The sequence below is a fragment of the Marmota flaviventris genome, chromosome 2 (assembly GCF_047511675.1).
Source record: "Marmota flaviventris isolate mMarFla1 chromosome 2, mMarFla1.hap1, whole genome shotgun sequence".
Classification (NCBI taxonomy): domain Eukaryota; kingdom Metazoa; phylum Chordata; class Mammalia; order Rodentia; family Sciuridae; genus Marmota; species Marmota flaviventris.
The window spans coordinates 187,119,528-187,135,573 of record NC_092499.1 but is presented as its reverse complement, the minus strand read 5'-3'; the positions used below and the strand labels follow the sequence as shown (position 1 = coordinate 187,135,573).

General features: G+C 35.8%; 1 protein-coding gene across 2 annotated transcripts in view; it reads left to right on the top strand.

Moving 5' to 3' along the window:
- Ptprt (protein tyrosine phosphatase receptor type T) overlaps positions 1-16,046 on the top strand; it is a 1,048,660-nt gene that overhangs the window by 621,883 nt on the left and 410,731 nt on the right. The window lies entirely within an intron of this gene.

Sequence of the window (16,046 nt, the reverse complement as noted above, 5' to 3'; positions counted from 1 at the left end):
ATGATCCACCTTTCCTTCCACTTGGGAGGCACTCCTAAAACAAAACCAAACAAAAAATGGTATTTTAAGTATTGTGCCTTCATCTTTTTTTTCCTCACATACCTAAAAGCCACAATTAAAAAGAAAATGGGAAGATAATAATACAACACACACACACATGCGCGTGCGCGCACACACACACACACACACACACAAAGGGTAATTACTGATTTTATTAAAAACATCTATCACAGATCCACATAACCATTGTTATTTGGAGGCTGGGAATACAATGCACACGATTAAGCCATTTGATGATTAAAGATAAAAGCATGATTAAATATGTTAATGAAAGTGCCAGCTTACATGGAGATGCATACCACACATGGACCTCAGAAAGACAGGGCTACCTCTGTGACCCCTTTGCGAACTTTCTCTTCATTCTGGAAGGATTTTTATTTTGTGCTTAAAAAAAAAAATCCTATGGGTAATGAAAGTCTATGTGATTCCTGGGGCGGGCCGGCTACCCTGGCCTCTTGCCCTCTGGCTGCTGTTGTAACCTATTTTCATTCTTTTCTTAGTGGAATTAGAAGCCAGGCCCTTGGCATTCTCTTACCAGTTTCCTCTATTCTCAGATCCGAGGGCAGGAACAAAATGCAAGCACGAGGGAATTCCTGTTTGTCAAGGTTCTGTCACTAGCCAAGCCTGTTGCTGGGTACCTTCGTGCATGAAGACATTAATTCTAACTTAGCCTATTTCCATTCTTATCACCGTCCTGTTTTTACATAGACAACTTGGGTTCAGAAGTCTTGAATACTAATCATTAGTGGTGCATGTCAGATACTTTGGTTTCTCCCCTTGGTTATGGGCTTCCCTCCTCTGCCATCGTGGGTTACCTCTGCCCATGTGAGTCTCAGTGCCTGGTCTCATTTAGGTGGAAGCTTAAAGAGCTCATTTATGAATCTCTCGTGCTCTTCTTCTGGCATCTGCTTTATCAGCTTGAGTCCACATATAAGTAGAACTAGCAGAGCTCCCTTCCAGCCTACTGTTGGACGTATAATGAGAGCAAGAAATGAATATTTGTTGTTTTCAAACTGCAGAGGTTTGGGGCTTGTTTTTATTGGAGCATAACCTAGACTGTCCTGATTGAGGAACTTGGTCAATATCCCACACATTGTGTTGACCTGGCAGCTGGGATCCATGTGCAGTTCCATCTGCCTTCAAAGTCCTTGCTCTTTCCATTGCCCCAAACTCTTTTCATGATGCATGGTCAGATCCTAGGAACCAGGAGGGAACATGAGGTTCAAAGAAAGGACACGGACATGGGCCGCTGGTCAGAGGTTTTACATAGATCCTAGCAAGGGAAAACCTAGGACTCAGAATCTTAAAAGTCAGATTAAAATGTATCCATTCACTCTGTAACCTTGCACTGTCACCTCATCTCAATTTTTTTTTCTCACGTGTTTAATAGAAATAAAACCACCTGCTTCTCAAAGTCTCTGGTCTCCAGGGAGCCCTGATGCTAAATGATATCTTCATTTTCTTCTCCAAGTCAGGAAACATATATTCAAGGATTACCCAAGATATTGTGCAGCATTGTTCATGACCTTGAATGGAGGAAAAAGATACAAGATATAGCTGAAACGGAGCGGCAGTAGTCCCGGCCTTAGACAAAGAAGGAAGGAAGAAAAGATAGGAGGAAAGAACCCTGGGACTCAGATTCAGCTGAAAGGTGTCAGTCTCACCATCAGGAATTAGGTCAATAAAGAAGGTCCAAGATATGAACTGATCACATGCCAGGTGCGCTCAACAGGGCCATGCTTACTGAATGGTGTAGCTGAGCCATCAGGCTTCCAGATCCGTCCCACAAACGAGTAGACTCACCTTCTGCATTGAATTGCTCAGCATGCATCCCCATACACAGGTGTACTTACTGATAAATGTATGCATACATTACTAGAGTAATGAATTAGGTACATTGTATGTACAGTTTGTACAAAATACACAAAAAATGGGAAGCGTTAAAAATATGAATAAGTCAACAGGGAGACCATATAACGTGTTCCTCCCATGCTCTCTGGTGGATCCTGGACCATGGGGAAGCATACACAGGAGTTACTGAGTCAGCAGCTCTGCATCCTTCTGACTGGGAGTGACTCTGGGTCTACCAGTCCTGGAACCCATGGGAAAAGGAGCACAGGAAAGCTTTCAACTGCTTGTTGTGCCTCCAACTTTCATTTAGCTTTCAAAAGGACAATGAATAAAGCTGAAATATGCTTTAATGAGATTCCAATGGAAAACACAGTCAAAGGGCAAGTATAACTCTTGCTTCTCTCTCCAATGTCACAGAGGATTTTGAACAATCTGTGTCCTTTGGAGACCAAGCAGAAGGGTAGCTACATCCTACTGATATTCACAGAAGTGTTAATTTACACATTTAAAGCAGCAGTTCCTGTTGTTCATGTCAGAGTCACTCTCCTCCTATGATCCCCAAAATCTGTCATCTCAACAGATAACTGAAGAGGCCAATTTGCCTCAAAGCCATTTCAATAATAAAGTCATGAACTCCACCAGGCATATTTCTGAAAATTAAGAACACCTTGATATTCAGAGCAGTGTGCTTGGTGACTGAGTGGTTTGGTTGGGGGGTGAAATAAAGGAAGAAAAAGGGAAAAATCACCTCCCATAGAAATTTAAAATATTACATATAAGAGGTTGTGAGGGGAATGGGAAAATAAACAAGGAGAGAAATGAATTACAGTGGATGGGGTAGTGAGAGAAGATGGGAGGGGAGGGAGGGGGGATAGTAGAGGATAGGAAAGGTAGCAGAATACAACAGTTACTAATAGGGCATTATGTAAAAATGTGGATGTGTAACCGATGTGATTCTGCAATCTGTATTTGGGGTAAAATTGGGAGTTCATAACCAACTTGAATCTATTGTATGAAATATGATATGTCAATAGCTTTATAATGTTTTGAACAACCAATAAAAAAATAAATTAAAAAAAAAAAGAAATTTAAAATGACTTCTTTGGTGGAAGAGTTGGGGTTTTTTATTTGTTTTAATTAGTTATACCTGACAGTAGAATGCATTTATGCACTTTGATATGTCACACATAGATGGAATATAATATCTCATTTTTCTGAGAGTACATGTTGTAGAATCACGTTGGTCATTCAGTCACATGTATACATGAAGTAATAATGTCTGTTTTGTTCTACTCTCCTTCCTATCCACAATCCCCTTCCCATCTCTCCTTCACTTCCCTCTACCTAAAGTAACTATTCTTCTCTAGTGCCTTGCCCCCCTTATTATGAATTAGCATCTAGATATTAGAGAAAACTTTCGGCCTTTGGTTTTGTGGGATTGGCTTATTTCACTTAGCGTGATATTCTCCAACTCCATCCATTTACTGGCAAGTGCCATAATTTCATTCTTCTTTAAAGCTGAGTCATATTCCATTGAATGCATATACCACATTTTCTTTATCCATTCATATATTGAAGGATACCTAGGTTGGTTCCATAGTTTAGCTATTGTGAACTGAATTGAGCTGCTATAAACTTTGATGTGGCTGCATTACTGTACTATACCGATTTTAAGTCCTTTGGGTATAAACCAAGGAGTAGGATAGCTGGGTCAAATGGTGGTTCCATTCCCAGTTTTCTGACGAATCTCCGTACTGCTTTCCACAGTGATTGCACCAATTTGCAGTCCCACCAGCAATGTATGAGTGTGCCTTTCCCCCCACATCCTTGCCAATATTTATTGTTGCCTATATTCTTGATGATTGCCATTCTGACTGGAGTGAAATGAAATCTTAGTGTAGTTTTGATTTGCATTTCTCTAATTTCCAGAGATGTTGAACACTTTTTCATATATTTGTTGGTCAATTGTATTTCTCCTTCTGTGAAGTGTCTGTTCAGTTCCTCAGCCCATTTATTGATTGGGTGATTTGTTTTTCTGGTGCTAAGTTTTTTGAGTTCTTTATATATCCTAGAGATTAATGCTTTATTGGAGATGCATGTGGTAAAGATTTTCTCCTAATCTGTAGGCTCTCTCCTCACATTTTTTCTATTTATATGAAGAATATCATTGAAAATTTAATAGAAATTGCATTCAATCTGTATAACACTTTTGGTAATATGGTCATTTTGACAATATTAACTCTGCCTATCCAGGAGTATGGGAGATCTTTTCATCTTCTAAAGTTTTCTTCCATTTCTTTGTTTAATGTTCTGTAGTTTTCATTGTAGAAGTATTTCACCTCTTTTGTTAAATTGATTCCCAGGTATTTTATTTTATTTGAGGCTATTGTGAATGGGATAGTTTTCCTAATTTCTCTTTCAGTGGTTTCATTGCTGATGTATAGGAATGCATTTGATTTATGAGTGTTGATTTTATACCCTACTACTTTGCTGAATTCATTTATTAGTTCTAGAATTTTTTTGGTGGAATTTTTTTGGATCTTCTAGATATAGAATCATGTCACTAGTAAAGAGTGATAGTTTGAGTTCTTTACCTATTTGTATTCCTTTAATTTCTTTCTTCTGTCTAATTGCTCTGGCTAGACTTTCAAGGATGATATTGAATAGAAGTGGTGAAAGAAGACATCCTTACCTTTTTCTAGTTTTTAGAGGGAATGCTTTCAATTTTTTCTCCATTTGGAATATTGCTGGCCTTGGGTTTAGCATATATAGCTTTAATAATGTTGAGGTATGTTCCTACTATCCCTAGTTTTTCTAGTGTTTTGAACATGAAGGTGTGCTGTATTTTGTCCTGATATGCATCTTCATAGTGGTTCACTATCTTTTTAATATGTTTTTGTATGCGATTTGCCAGATTTTCATTGAGAATTTTTGCATCTATGTTCACCACTAATATTGGTCTGAAGTTTTATTTTTTGATGTGTCTTTGTTTGGTTTTGGTATCAGGGTGATCTTAGACTCATAGAATGAGTTTGAAAGGGTTCCCTCCTTTTTTATTTCATGGAATACCTTGAGGAGTATTGGTATTAATTCTTCTTTGAAAGTCTTGAAGAAGCCTGAGAATCTGTCTGTTCCTGGGCTTTTCTTGGTTGCTAGAGTTTTGATGGCGTTTTCTATTTCATTACTTGCAATTGATCTGTTTAAATCATGTTTACCGCCTCATTCAGTTTGGGTAGTTCATATGTCTCTAGAAATTTGTTAATGTCTTCTATATTTTCTACTTTATTTTCCAAATATTTTCTAATTATCTTCTTATTTCAGACAGATCTGTTGTGATATTTTCTTCTTCATCTTATATTTTAGTAATTTGACTTTTCTCTTTTTTTCTCTTCATTAGCATGGCCAGGGGCTTATATATTTTATTTATTTTTTCAAAGAATCAACTTTTTGTTTTGTCAGTTTTTTCGATTGTTTCTTTTGTTTTGATTTCAGCTCTGATTTTAACTACTTCCTGGCTTCTACTGCTTTTGGTGTTGATTTGTTCTTCTTTTTCTAGGGCTTTGAGATGTAGTATGAGGTCATTTATTTGTTGACTTTCGATTTGGATTCTGAGAGACAGTGTATTGTAGGTCCTCCTGCCCAGATTTCAGAATATAAGACAAATTGAATGGATGTTATATGAATACATATATTTTATAGACATGTTGTACCATTGATCCCTATAGATCCACAAAGTCTGATAAAATATTTAGAGATACAAAAGTCAAGGCCTTATAAATGAGCTGGAATTAAAAACTCAATAAATTCATAGGAAGGCAAGAAAGAAATAAAAAGACATAAAGAAGATGGTATAGAACAGTACACATAATTCTTAAACTTAATCAGTATTTTCAGCCAATGTGCATGAGCTAAACTCCCTAGGTTAATCATGAATTTGTTAGATTTAACTAGAAAACAAGTATGAATTATACATTTTTTATTTTTAAATTTTTTAAAATTTATTTATTTTTTTACTTTTAGTTGGACACAATACCTTTATTTTGTTTATTTATTTTCATGTGGTGCTGAGGATATCCCCCAGACCCATCAGACTCCTATCTCTGTAACTGACAAATCAAGCCACCAAATAATGAATAAAGAAATAAGAGATTTACATGACATGATTAATAAAACCCTTTCCATTGACGAATATAAAATGCTACAGTCAATGTTTAGAGAATATACATTTTTCTCAAGAACACATGAAAGAGTTACAAAAATCAATAATCAGTTAACAAAGCAGGTCTCAGAACTTTTGAGTCAGCATCACACAAACAACAGCCTCTGACCACAATGAAATAAGTTAGAAATAAGACCCCAAAATATTACTTTCTAAAAAACCTATAATATTTGGAAATTTAAAAGCAGCCCTTTATTGACCTATATGCAAAACATATAGGTCAATAAAGATATAAGAGAAATGTGTATGCTACTAAGAAGTGAATGATAGGGAAAATAATACATATAAAACCCTTGGGATTAGCTAAACCGAAACCTTGAGAGAAATTTTTAGCTTTCAAGTATTCATAGTAATGAAGAACTTTCAAATATTTAATGATTTTTAGCATGCATCTTGTAAAGATAAGAAAAGAACAATAGATTAAACCTAAGACTAATAGAAGCTGAAAATACTTAATAACAGAGTAAAATTTAATGAAATAAAAATCAAAAGCTACACAGAAAGCCAAAACTTTTTGATAAGGCATAAAAAATACACTCAAGTATTAGCAATTATTTAGATCAGCAGCAACATTTTAAATACTCCTCATGAGAATGTAATTTGCAACAACCTCTTTGATAAACAATTTGCTGTCATCTATAAAATGCAGATGTGTGGAACCACAACATGTAGTAGCTGACTCACAGATAGACAGCCTGGACCAGGGGACACCCTGCACATGTACTCTCAGGAGATGTTCAGAGCAACAGCAACGTTCAGAGCAGCTTTGCTTACTAATAGCTAAACATTCTGGCACCAACATAAATGTGTATGTCAGGAGGATTGATGAGTGAGTTGGAGTTTATTTCCATTCATTCACACAGTCTCATCTTATGAGACAATAAAATTGAGTAAACCAATACCAAATGGATAACTGTCACAAATACGATGCTTGAATCAAACAAGCAGGGCAAAGAAGAAAATGTATGGTGTCTTTCCTTTCATATAAACTTCAAAAACACACAAAAGTCAACCACATTTGGTCTGAAGATGCATATCAGGACAATGGCTGCCTCCTCCTGGGGCAATAGGCAGAGGGAAGGGGATGTGATGGGGGCAGGCTATGAGGTGGAATTCAACCATAGTGATGTTCTATTTTGTAAGGGAGGTGTTGCCTAAACAGGACTGAACTCTTTTGTGTTTCTCTACATACACTTTATCAATGGTCTTTATACATGCAATAATTCCTATTAAAGCACTTATGATGAATGATCGTCATAACTTATGTTTTGCCAATGAGTGAAACTAAAACAAAGTATGTCCTATCTTTGAAAACTTTTATTTGCAAAACTGATTCAGGAAGACGTAGAAATAAATGATTGTAAATTTTACAAATTCAAATCTGTAGTTGAAAATTTCATCTCCTATGAAATGTCCAACCCAAACAATCAAATTTGATCAAACATTACAGAAACATTGTTTGTTTATGCAAACTCATAAGTAACATAAAATATAAGAATAGTCCCTAATTCATTTCATAAGGCTGGGATAGCCTAATACAAAAATCACACTAAGACACAAATATCAAAGGGAAAGTCTAGCCTCAAGTCACTATCATTAAGAACAGAGTTCAGCAATGCATATTCAAGTATGTCATGATAAAGGCAGAGTATTGGTGGGTACAAATCAGAATGACTCTAGAGAACTGCTTGACAGTGTACAACAGCACATTTTCTCTGTAAAAGCCAGATGATCTCCTAGGGCGTGCAGGTTATACTTCCCTGTGACAACTATTTAATGCAACCATTGCAGTGTCAAAACAGCCACTGAAAATACAAAAATGGGTGTAGCTAAGTTTCAATATAACTTTATTTACAAAATCTTTGACAGGCTGAATATAACCCAAGGATGGCAGTTCCATGATATTTATAGAAACTAATGTCCACCATACTCTGTCCCAGCAGTTCTACATGTAAGTACATTCCTGGCAGAAAGGCAAATGTACGTTCAACAGGTGATACATGGGGGTGTTCATGACAGCGCTGTGCTTAATTATAAATAACTAGAAACATACACAAGTGTCCCTGAAGAATAGAATGAATAAATACCTTGAGGGATATTCATTTAACACAGTATTATGTGGATGAGAGAAGGGACACTATGGTAAATTCCCACAGATATAAAGCTGAAGAAAATAGCCATAAAAGAAGGCATGTTTTTGATTCCATGCATACAAAAACCCATAAGCCGGCAAAAATGATCACTGAAATTATCAGTTAGGATCTAAGTGATGCTTAGAGGGCTTAGTGATTGGGAGGGATCACAGTGGGGCTCCTGACGCACTGGTGATGCTTTGTTTGTCAAAACTGGTTACATGGGAGGGCTTGTTTTGTGGAAAGTCACTAAGCTGCTTGGTTTTGATTTATTATATGCATGCATAATATCAATTAAAAGTTTAAGAAGTGAAAAGATTAATAGATGAAGGCAAAGTTGGGTTCAATGATAAAATACAAGGGCTGTCTAACCCTGGAAAATATGTTAATGTAATTACCACATTAATCAATCCAAACAGAAGAATCATAGCTGAATAGCTGCATAAAATCCTACTAAAATTAAAAACTCATTGATAGTAAACTAAAAATGATCTCATTAATCTTGAAATAGAAAATAACTTTCTTAATCCAATAAGGGACCTCTTAAAAATCAGACAATAAGCAGCATTAAAATGATGAAATATGAAAGCTTTGTACTGAAAAACCAAGAAAAAAATAAGGAAGAAAATCAAGGACACTTTTTCTTTTAATATGGTATTGAAAGTGGCCAGTATAGTCAGATGATTATTTTTAAAGGAAAAAATATATATATTGGACAGAAAACAAAACACGATATCAATCATATTAATATAATTGACTGAAGGAAAAAACTTAAAATATAAAGGAACACACTTGTGATTATAGAGAATTATAAATTGCAAAAGGCCATCAAAGTTGCTAGATATCAGACCAGTATACAAGTCACTTAGATTTGTGTACAACAATCAGGAAATCTATTTAAATACTATCAGAATGACAGTTTCCTTTCTGATGAGTAGAGGGGCATAGGAGGTGTTTGTGACTCTGAACATCATTTGTGCATCTGGGTCTGGTTATAGGAGTGTGAAGTTTGTGAGAATTTTATAATCTGTGTACTTCTGTGTTGGTATTTTATACTTAAAAAAATACCATTCACACTAGTAACAAAAACAAAGGTACATCAAAGCAAGTAAAGAAAAAGTGTAAAACCTAGGCAATTCTAAAATGTATGCTAAAGGAATTATCAAAGTTCCTAGGGAGAGACATACCATGTTAGTGGAGGAAAGGATTCAAATCATATAGACATCTAAAAATCAATTTATCTAAGTGTCCACGGAAAGAATGAAGAATAAACAGTGGATAGCAGTGAAAATGAACGCAGCCATGCTCTAGGTTTTGTAGAAATATACACATATAATACCAATTGTATTATTTTAAAACCTGCCACGTAATACTATACAATACTTAGAGGGATATATGGAAAGGAAACATGAGTATCTTCATGGGAATGCCAAACCCTAAATTCAGTGTCTAAGGTACAAGGTTTGGGGTGTTTTATTTTTCCTCACTTGTCTTCAATATCTCATATTAAAATTATCTTTAGAGCTAAGCTGCCTTTTTCTCAAGGGAGTGCTGAGATCCTTGTAGCAAAGCTGAAAACGACTTTGCACATATTTATCATAAAACCACTTGGGAATGATCTGTGTGCCTTTTAGTATTTCCCAGAGGATTGTTGTTTTATTTCCCATCCTCTTTGTTAACTCTTTGGGCATAAAGAATAGGCTGCTAGGTACAAGGATGTGCAATAGAGAGAGCTTATGGGTGTGGCCCCTCCACTTGCTGGTCCTTCCTGTCCTTTCCGATCACTGGGTAGGTTTCTGAGGGTGAGAATATAAAAGTTTCCACACAGAAGGAACCACCCTGTAGCCTAGAGATCAGGGGTGAGAAGACAGGGTACCCGGGAAAGTTCATAAATTTACCCAATGGCCTGGGAAAATTTGACCAAAAAAAAATATAGCAAAGAGAACATAGCATTTTCCTGCATTAACATTTGTTCTTAGGCTATGTCACATGTGTGCATCTCACTGTCCTTATCTTTAAGAAAGTTAGATCTGAAGGTCTCCAAGTTCTTTCTTGCCCTCACAGTTTATAAGTCTGACACTCGGGGATCAGGATTCTAGTGCGAAAGACAAAAAATGTACACTAATAGAGCATCAGGGTGGCAAGGCTCAGTGTCTCTCAAGAGATCCAATGCTCTGTAAATCAGGAAGAAACATTTGTGTCTAAGGAAGCAGGAAAAGTTTCTAGGAAGAAGTGATGCTAAATTGAACCTATTTTTTTTTTTTTTTTTTTTTTGTAAATGGAAAAGAAATTTCTGTGGAAATCATGGAAGATTATGGACAGAGAAAAATATTTCATCTGTTTATGCATCCATCCATTCATCCATCTGTCCAAATATTTGACCATCTATTATGTGACAATGATTTCAGGCACTGGAGAAATACTAGAAGACAAATTTTAAAAACGTTCTTTCCCTCGTGAAGTTCATTTTCCAAGCTAAGGTAGAGGAACTCATACACATAAGCAATCACATAAATACATGAACAAGATAATTTCTGCAAGTGACAGGTGTCAAGCAAACAAAGTGGTGATGATGTTGAAGGGAGGGGTGCCATTTGGTTGGAGGTCATGAAAAGTCTCTTTGATAACACATCACTCATGAACCCACCACTCAGAGTTAGCTATTAACACGGGATGTACTCTTTCCTCTTTCCGTTTCTAGGGATTTTCTCACCCACCATTTTGCCTCATGAAAAGAGTCTCTCCACAGCCCCAACTTCATTATTCCTTATAACTAGGGCCTCCCCATGCATCGTCATAACATTTGCAGTGAGAAAACTTGTTTCCCTAATTTTCACAGAGATCAATAAAAACAAATTAAAATAGAGGATTAGAGGTGTCTTTTTGCCACATTATTTTCAGAGAACAAAAGACGAAGTGATCTCATTGTTATTTCTCCAGAGGTCTCTAACTATAATATAAAGCCATTTAGTGCAGCTTAACATGGTAATAACTCTCTGCATCTCTCTCCTTACTCCAGGGAAATAGGAGGATGGAGAAAAAAGCAGGTAGATAAAAGGGTTGGGTGACTGAGAAAGCCCCTGTCTCCATATTTAAAAGATGCCACAAGCTGTGTTCATGTAGCAGTTCATTTTCTGGAAGAAAACAGGAGAGTATGGACCATAAGATTGGGTGAGGGATGAGGGAAGGGTGGAGAAGAAGAAGAAAGGGGCTACTATTCAGGAAAGCACTTTGTCAGGGCCAAGAGCTACATCTAGTGATGTTTAGAACACCCTTGGGAATGGAGCAGGACACTGGGGTTTAGATTCCAACCTCTCGGATGGGACCATTCTGTCAAGAAAGAGAAGCAGTGGACATTTTTTCAAGAGTCCTGGAGGTCAACTGAAGACTCTCGGATAGACGTGTTACATAGGTAAACCATTTCCTCACTCTGACAGCTGGTGTGGAGCCACACAAAATGTTGTCTGAAGTGTCCAGTTCAATGTGGAAGGCCAACGTCTAGCACTGTGTTTATAATCACAGACCTGGGAGTCACATTCTGTGTTCACATTCTGGCTGGGTACCATTTTGAGCCTTTCTTTCCTCATCTATAATATTAAAATTCTAATACCTACCTTACAGGTAGCTGTGAGGATGGAATGAGATCATGAACCAAATAGTGCTTAACAAATCTTAAAATTATCTGTAAGCTAAGAGCACATAAATATTTATTAAGATGATGAAAATGATAGTATCTTAGCCTAAAAGGACCCCTCAAGATTTTCCAAACCCCTTCTTTGCAAATGAGTAAACAAAATCCAAGAGTAGACTCATTAGAAGTGTGGACTTAGTAGACAAACCTGCATTGCAATGTCAGCTCTGCCCTTTGCTGGCTGTATGACATGGTCACTTTGGTCCTAGACCCTCGATTTCCCATCTATAATATAGGGGCATGATGACTTCCAATTTTAGGATATAAATAAGATATAAATAAAGTGCTTAGCCAAGTGCTTAAAGCTTTATATGAAACAGACAAGTGTTCACAACCAGGATTGTTATTGAGGTTACTAGGTAAGGCAGAAACAAATTAATCACCTAGGAGATAAATCTATTGCAGATTAATATCAAGTAACAACACCCCCCCGCCCCAAGGGAAAAAAAACACAAGCAGAAATGTTGAAGATCTAAAAATTTAATTGGTAAGCTCAAGCTTATTAAGTATGGACAAATTAACATTAAATAATTTTGATATATGGCCCTCTAAACCCAAAGAAAATACATTTCTTGAACATACACAGGATAATCACACAATAGAATATGTGTTAATCCCATATAAAATAAGTTTAAATTCTAAAGAACCTGTATCACACAGACCATGTTACAAAATAAAATTAGAATTAAGAACCACAAGATAAATTTTACGATCACTTGAATGTGACAACTAAATAGCATATTAGTAACTCACACTTAGGTTAGAAGGACATCATAAAGGGATCTTGAAGTGAATAATGAAAGAAAAGCATCCATACACTTAGAGAACAGAGTTAAAGTCACTTATAGGAGCTTGAAATTTAGCTACCAGAAAGAGAAGTTAAAAATAAAGGGACTATATATACAGATGGCAAGAGAAATAAACAAAAACATATGGGAAGGTGCTCAGCACCACCAGCCGTTCAGGACATACAAGTTAAAATGATATTGAGGCATCACTGCACAGCTATCTGGATGGCTCATATAAAAAGCAGTGACAGTTCCAAATGCTGGGAAGAATGTGAAGAAACTGGATCTCTCATACATTGGAAAATGCAGCCTCTCTGCAAAGTAATCTGTCAGTTCATTTTATAACTATAAATGAACTTATTGTACAATCTAGCAATTGCCCTCTTAGACATTTATTTCAGTGAAATGAAAAGTCCTGTTCACATAGAAACCTGTCCATGAATGTCCCTAGAAAATTTATTCCTATTGATCCAAATTGGAAACTAAGTGTCTTTTAGTGGGGGAATCATTATACAAATTGCAAGGCATCCGTATCATGGAGTACTACTCAGCAATAAAAAGGAGTGAATTATTGATATATGCAATAACTTGAGTGAACTCAAGGAAATCATCCTAAATGAAAAGTTTTTCTTTAAAAAACATCATATATTATATTATTTCATTTATCTAACATTATTGAAAGCATTAAATTATAGAGATGTGGAACATATTAGTGGCTACCAGGATTTCAGATGGCAGAGAAGAGAGTGGATATAACTATAAAAGGGCAGTATACATGTTTTAATCTGGTTCTGCTGCTATAATAAAATACCTTAGACAAGGTAATTTATAAATACTGGAAATATATTTCTCACAGACTACTAGTGAAGAGAAAGGGGATCAGGAGAGTGTGGAGGAGAAAATAAGGATGGATAAAGGGTGGTGGAAATGATCAAAATATGTTATATGCAAGACACAATACTACAGAATTAATAGGCACTAAAAAGGGTTATTTTAAAAGAAATATTTTTCTCACAGTTTTGGAAGTTGATAAATGCTGGCAGATTCTGTTTCTGATAAGGACTGACTCTTTGCGTTTGAGATGGCACCTTGTTGCTCCATCCTACAGAGGGAGCAGAGGCTGCGTCCACACATAGGGTGAACGTGCACCTCAAGCCCTTAAAGAGCTCGAATGGGATGCATGAGTCTCTGCCTCAAGACTGCACCTCTGAATACTTGCGCATTAAGGATGAAGCTCCAGCGTGAATTTTAGAGAGAACACAAACATGCAAACTATGGTGATCAGGGAGTCTTCTGAGGGTGCACGTCTGAGTCTTTTTGTAGAGATAGTTACATGATGTTACACACGATAAAATTACACAGCACGAAGCATGCACACATGTGTACGAATACCTACATATATAAATGATGAAAGCTGAATGAACTCTGTGGAGTGTGACGGGGTCAATTTCCTGTTGATAACGTTTGACCCCTTTACATGAGACGTTATTACCGGGTGAGGCCAGATGGAGAATGCATGGGACCTTCCTGTCCATGGCTTTGCCCACCTTCTTATGAATCCACAATTATTTTAAATGCTAAAAAAAATATCAGCTAGGCTAATATTTCAAAAGTATATCAGAAAAAGTCCAAGCAAACAACAAGGAAATTTTTAAAATAAAGATCAATGTGAACTGAATGGAAAAGAGTTAAAAAGTGAAACCTGGTTCTTTGAAAAGAATACCAAGAAGAAAAAAATAAAGCGACTTGATGAAAGAAAAATCCAGTAAACACAACTGTTTTTTTTTTAAACAAGAATATAATGAACTGTAGCTATTAAAATGAAAATTTTTGATTGAATGGATGTGGTTGTATAAAACTCAAGATGACAAAATTGCCATGAAGATCAAGAGAACACTTTTTAAATGGAACTGTGGGATTAAAGGGATTGAAATGGCAGTCAAGTCCTCAGAAACACAGGCTCCCATGATGAGAAGCTGAGTTCTACCAAACTTCTAGAGTAGATTTAATTTTTTAACTTATGCATTTTTTCCCTAGATAATAAAGAAGCAAAAAGTTTACTTGGTTCCTTTCGTGAGGTTACTAGAACCTTCCAAAATCAGGTAAGAATACATGAAAAGACAATATAGGCCCATTTTATATGTGAATATACAGAAAATGCATTCTAAATTAAATATTAGTTTATAAATCTAATGCTGCTTTACAAAAATAATCATCGCATACACATGAGGCTTATCCCAGGAGTAGTTGGTTTCACTATTAGTATAATTCACTGCTTTAATATTCAAATGATAAAAATCATATGACTATTTCTATGAGACATGCAGTGGGTAAAAGTTTCACCAATTTATGAGTTTTTTCTTTAAAAACCCTTAGAAAATAGAAGAAGGGAACTTTTTTTTTAATTTGCCAGGGTTTTTAAACCAAAACCTTGCAGCAAAGCACATATTTATTATAGAAAATTTAAATTGCATTCCTATTCAGAGCAGAAAGAAGTCCAGAATGAGAATTTCAACAGCTACTATTTAACATGATGCTGGAATTTCCAGCCCACACTTTAAGGAAAGGAAAAGGAAGAAGACAGGTAAGGACTGGAAAGAAAGAATGAAAACTCATTGTAGAGATGATAAGTATCTTAGAAAAATCAATGACAATAAAAATTGTAATAAAAAAACAAAAGTTCAAGGTTGCCAGGTATAAGATTAACTTACAAAAATCAATACGATGCTTCTATACTAGCAAAAATAAACTAGAAAATTGAATTTAACACAATTATAATACAAATTATCAAATACTTAATATTTAACAAGCCCAAGAATGTGCAAAACTTCAATGGAGAAAGCTTTAAAGCTAATGAAGGATTTAAGATCTGAATAAATAAAGAAAGTCCATACTTAGGGATAAAATGATATTTCACAAACAAAAACCTCTCTAAAATTTATCTGTATATTTAATGAAATGCTAATCGAAATATCTGTGACATTTTTAAGGGACTTAAAAATAAAGAAATAAAAAATTTAAAAAAACTCCAAAGTTAATAATAAATGTTGAGGGGCATTAAAATAAAAATAGAAGACTGGACCTACCAGACATCACTGCATGATATATACTCTAAAGCCATAATTATAAAAAAATGCAGTACTCATGCTATAGTAGGCAGGCAGACTAATAGAACAGGATGTGGAACTCGGATATCATTTTCTGCATATTGAAACTTCATGTGAGACAAAGGTGGTTCCACAAATCAGTTGACAGAATAGTCAGTGAATGGTTCTTAGGAAAACTTTTTCATTGTGCAGAAGAAA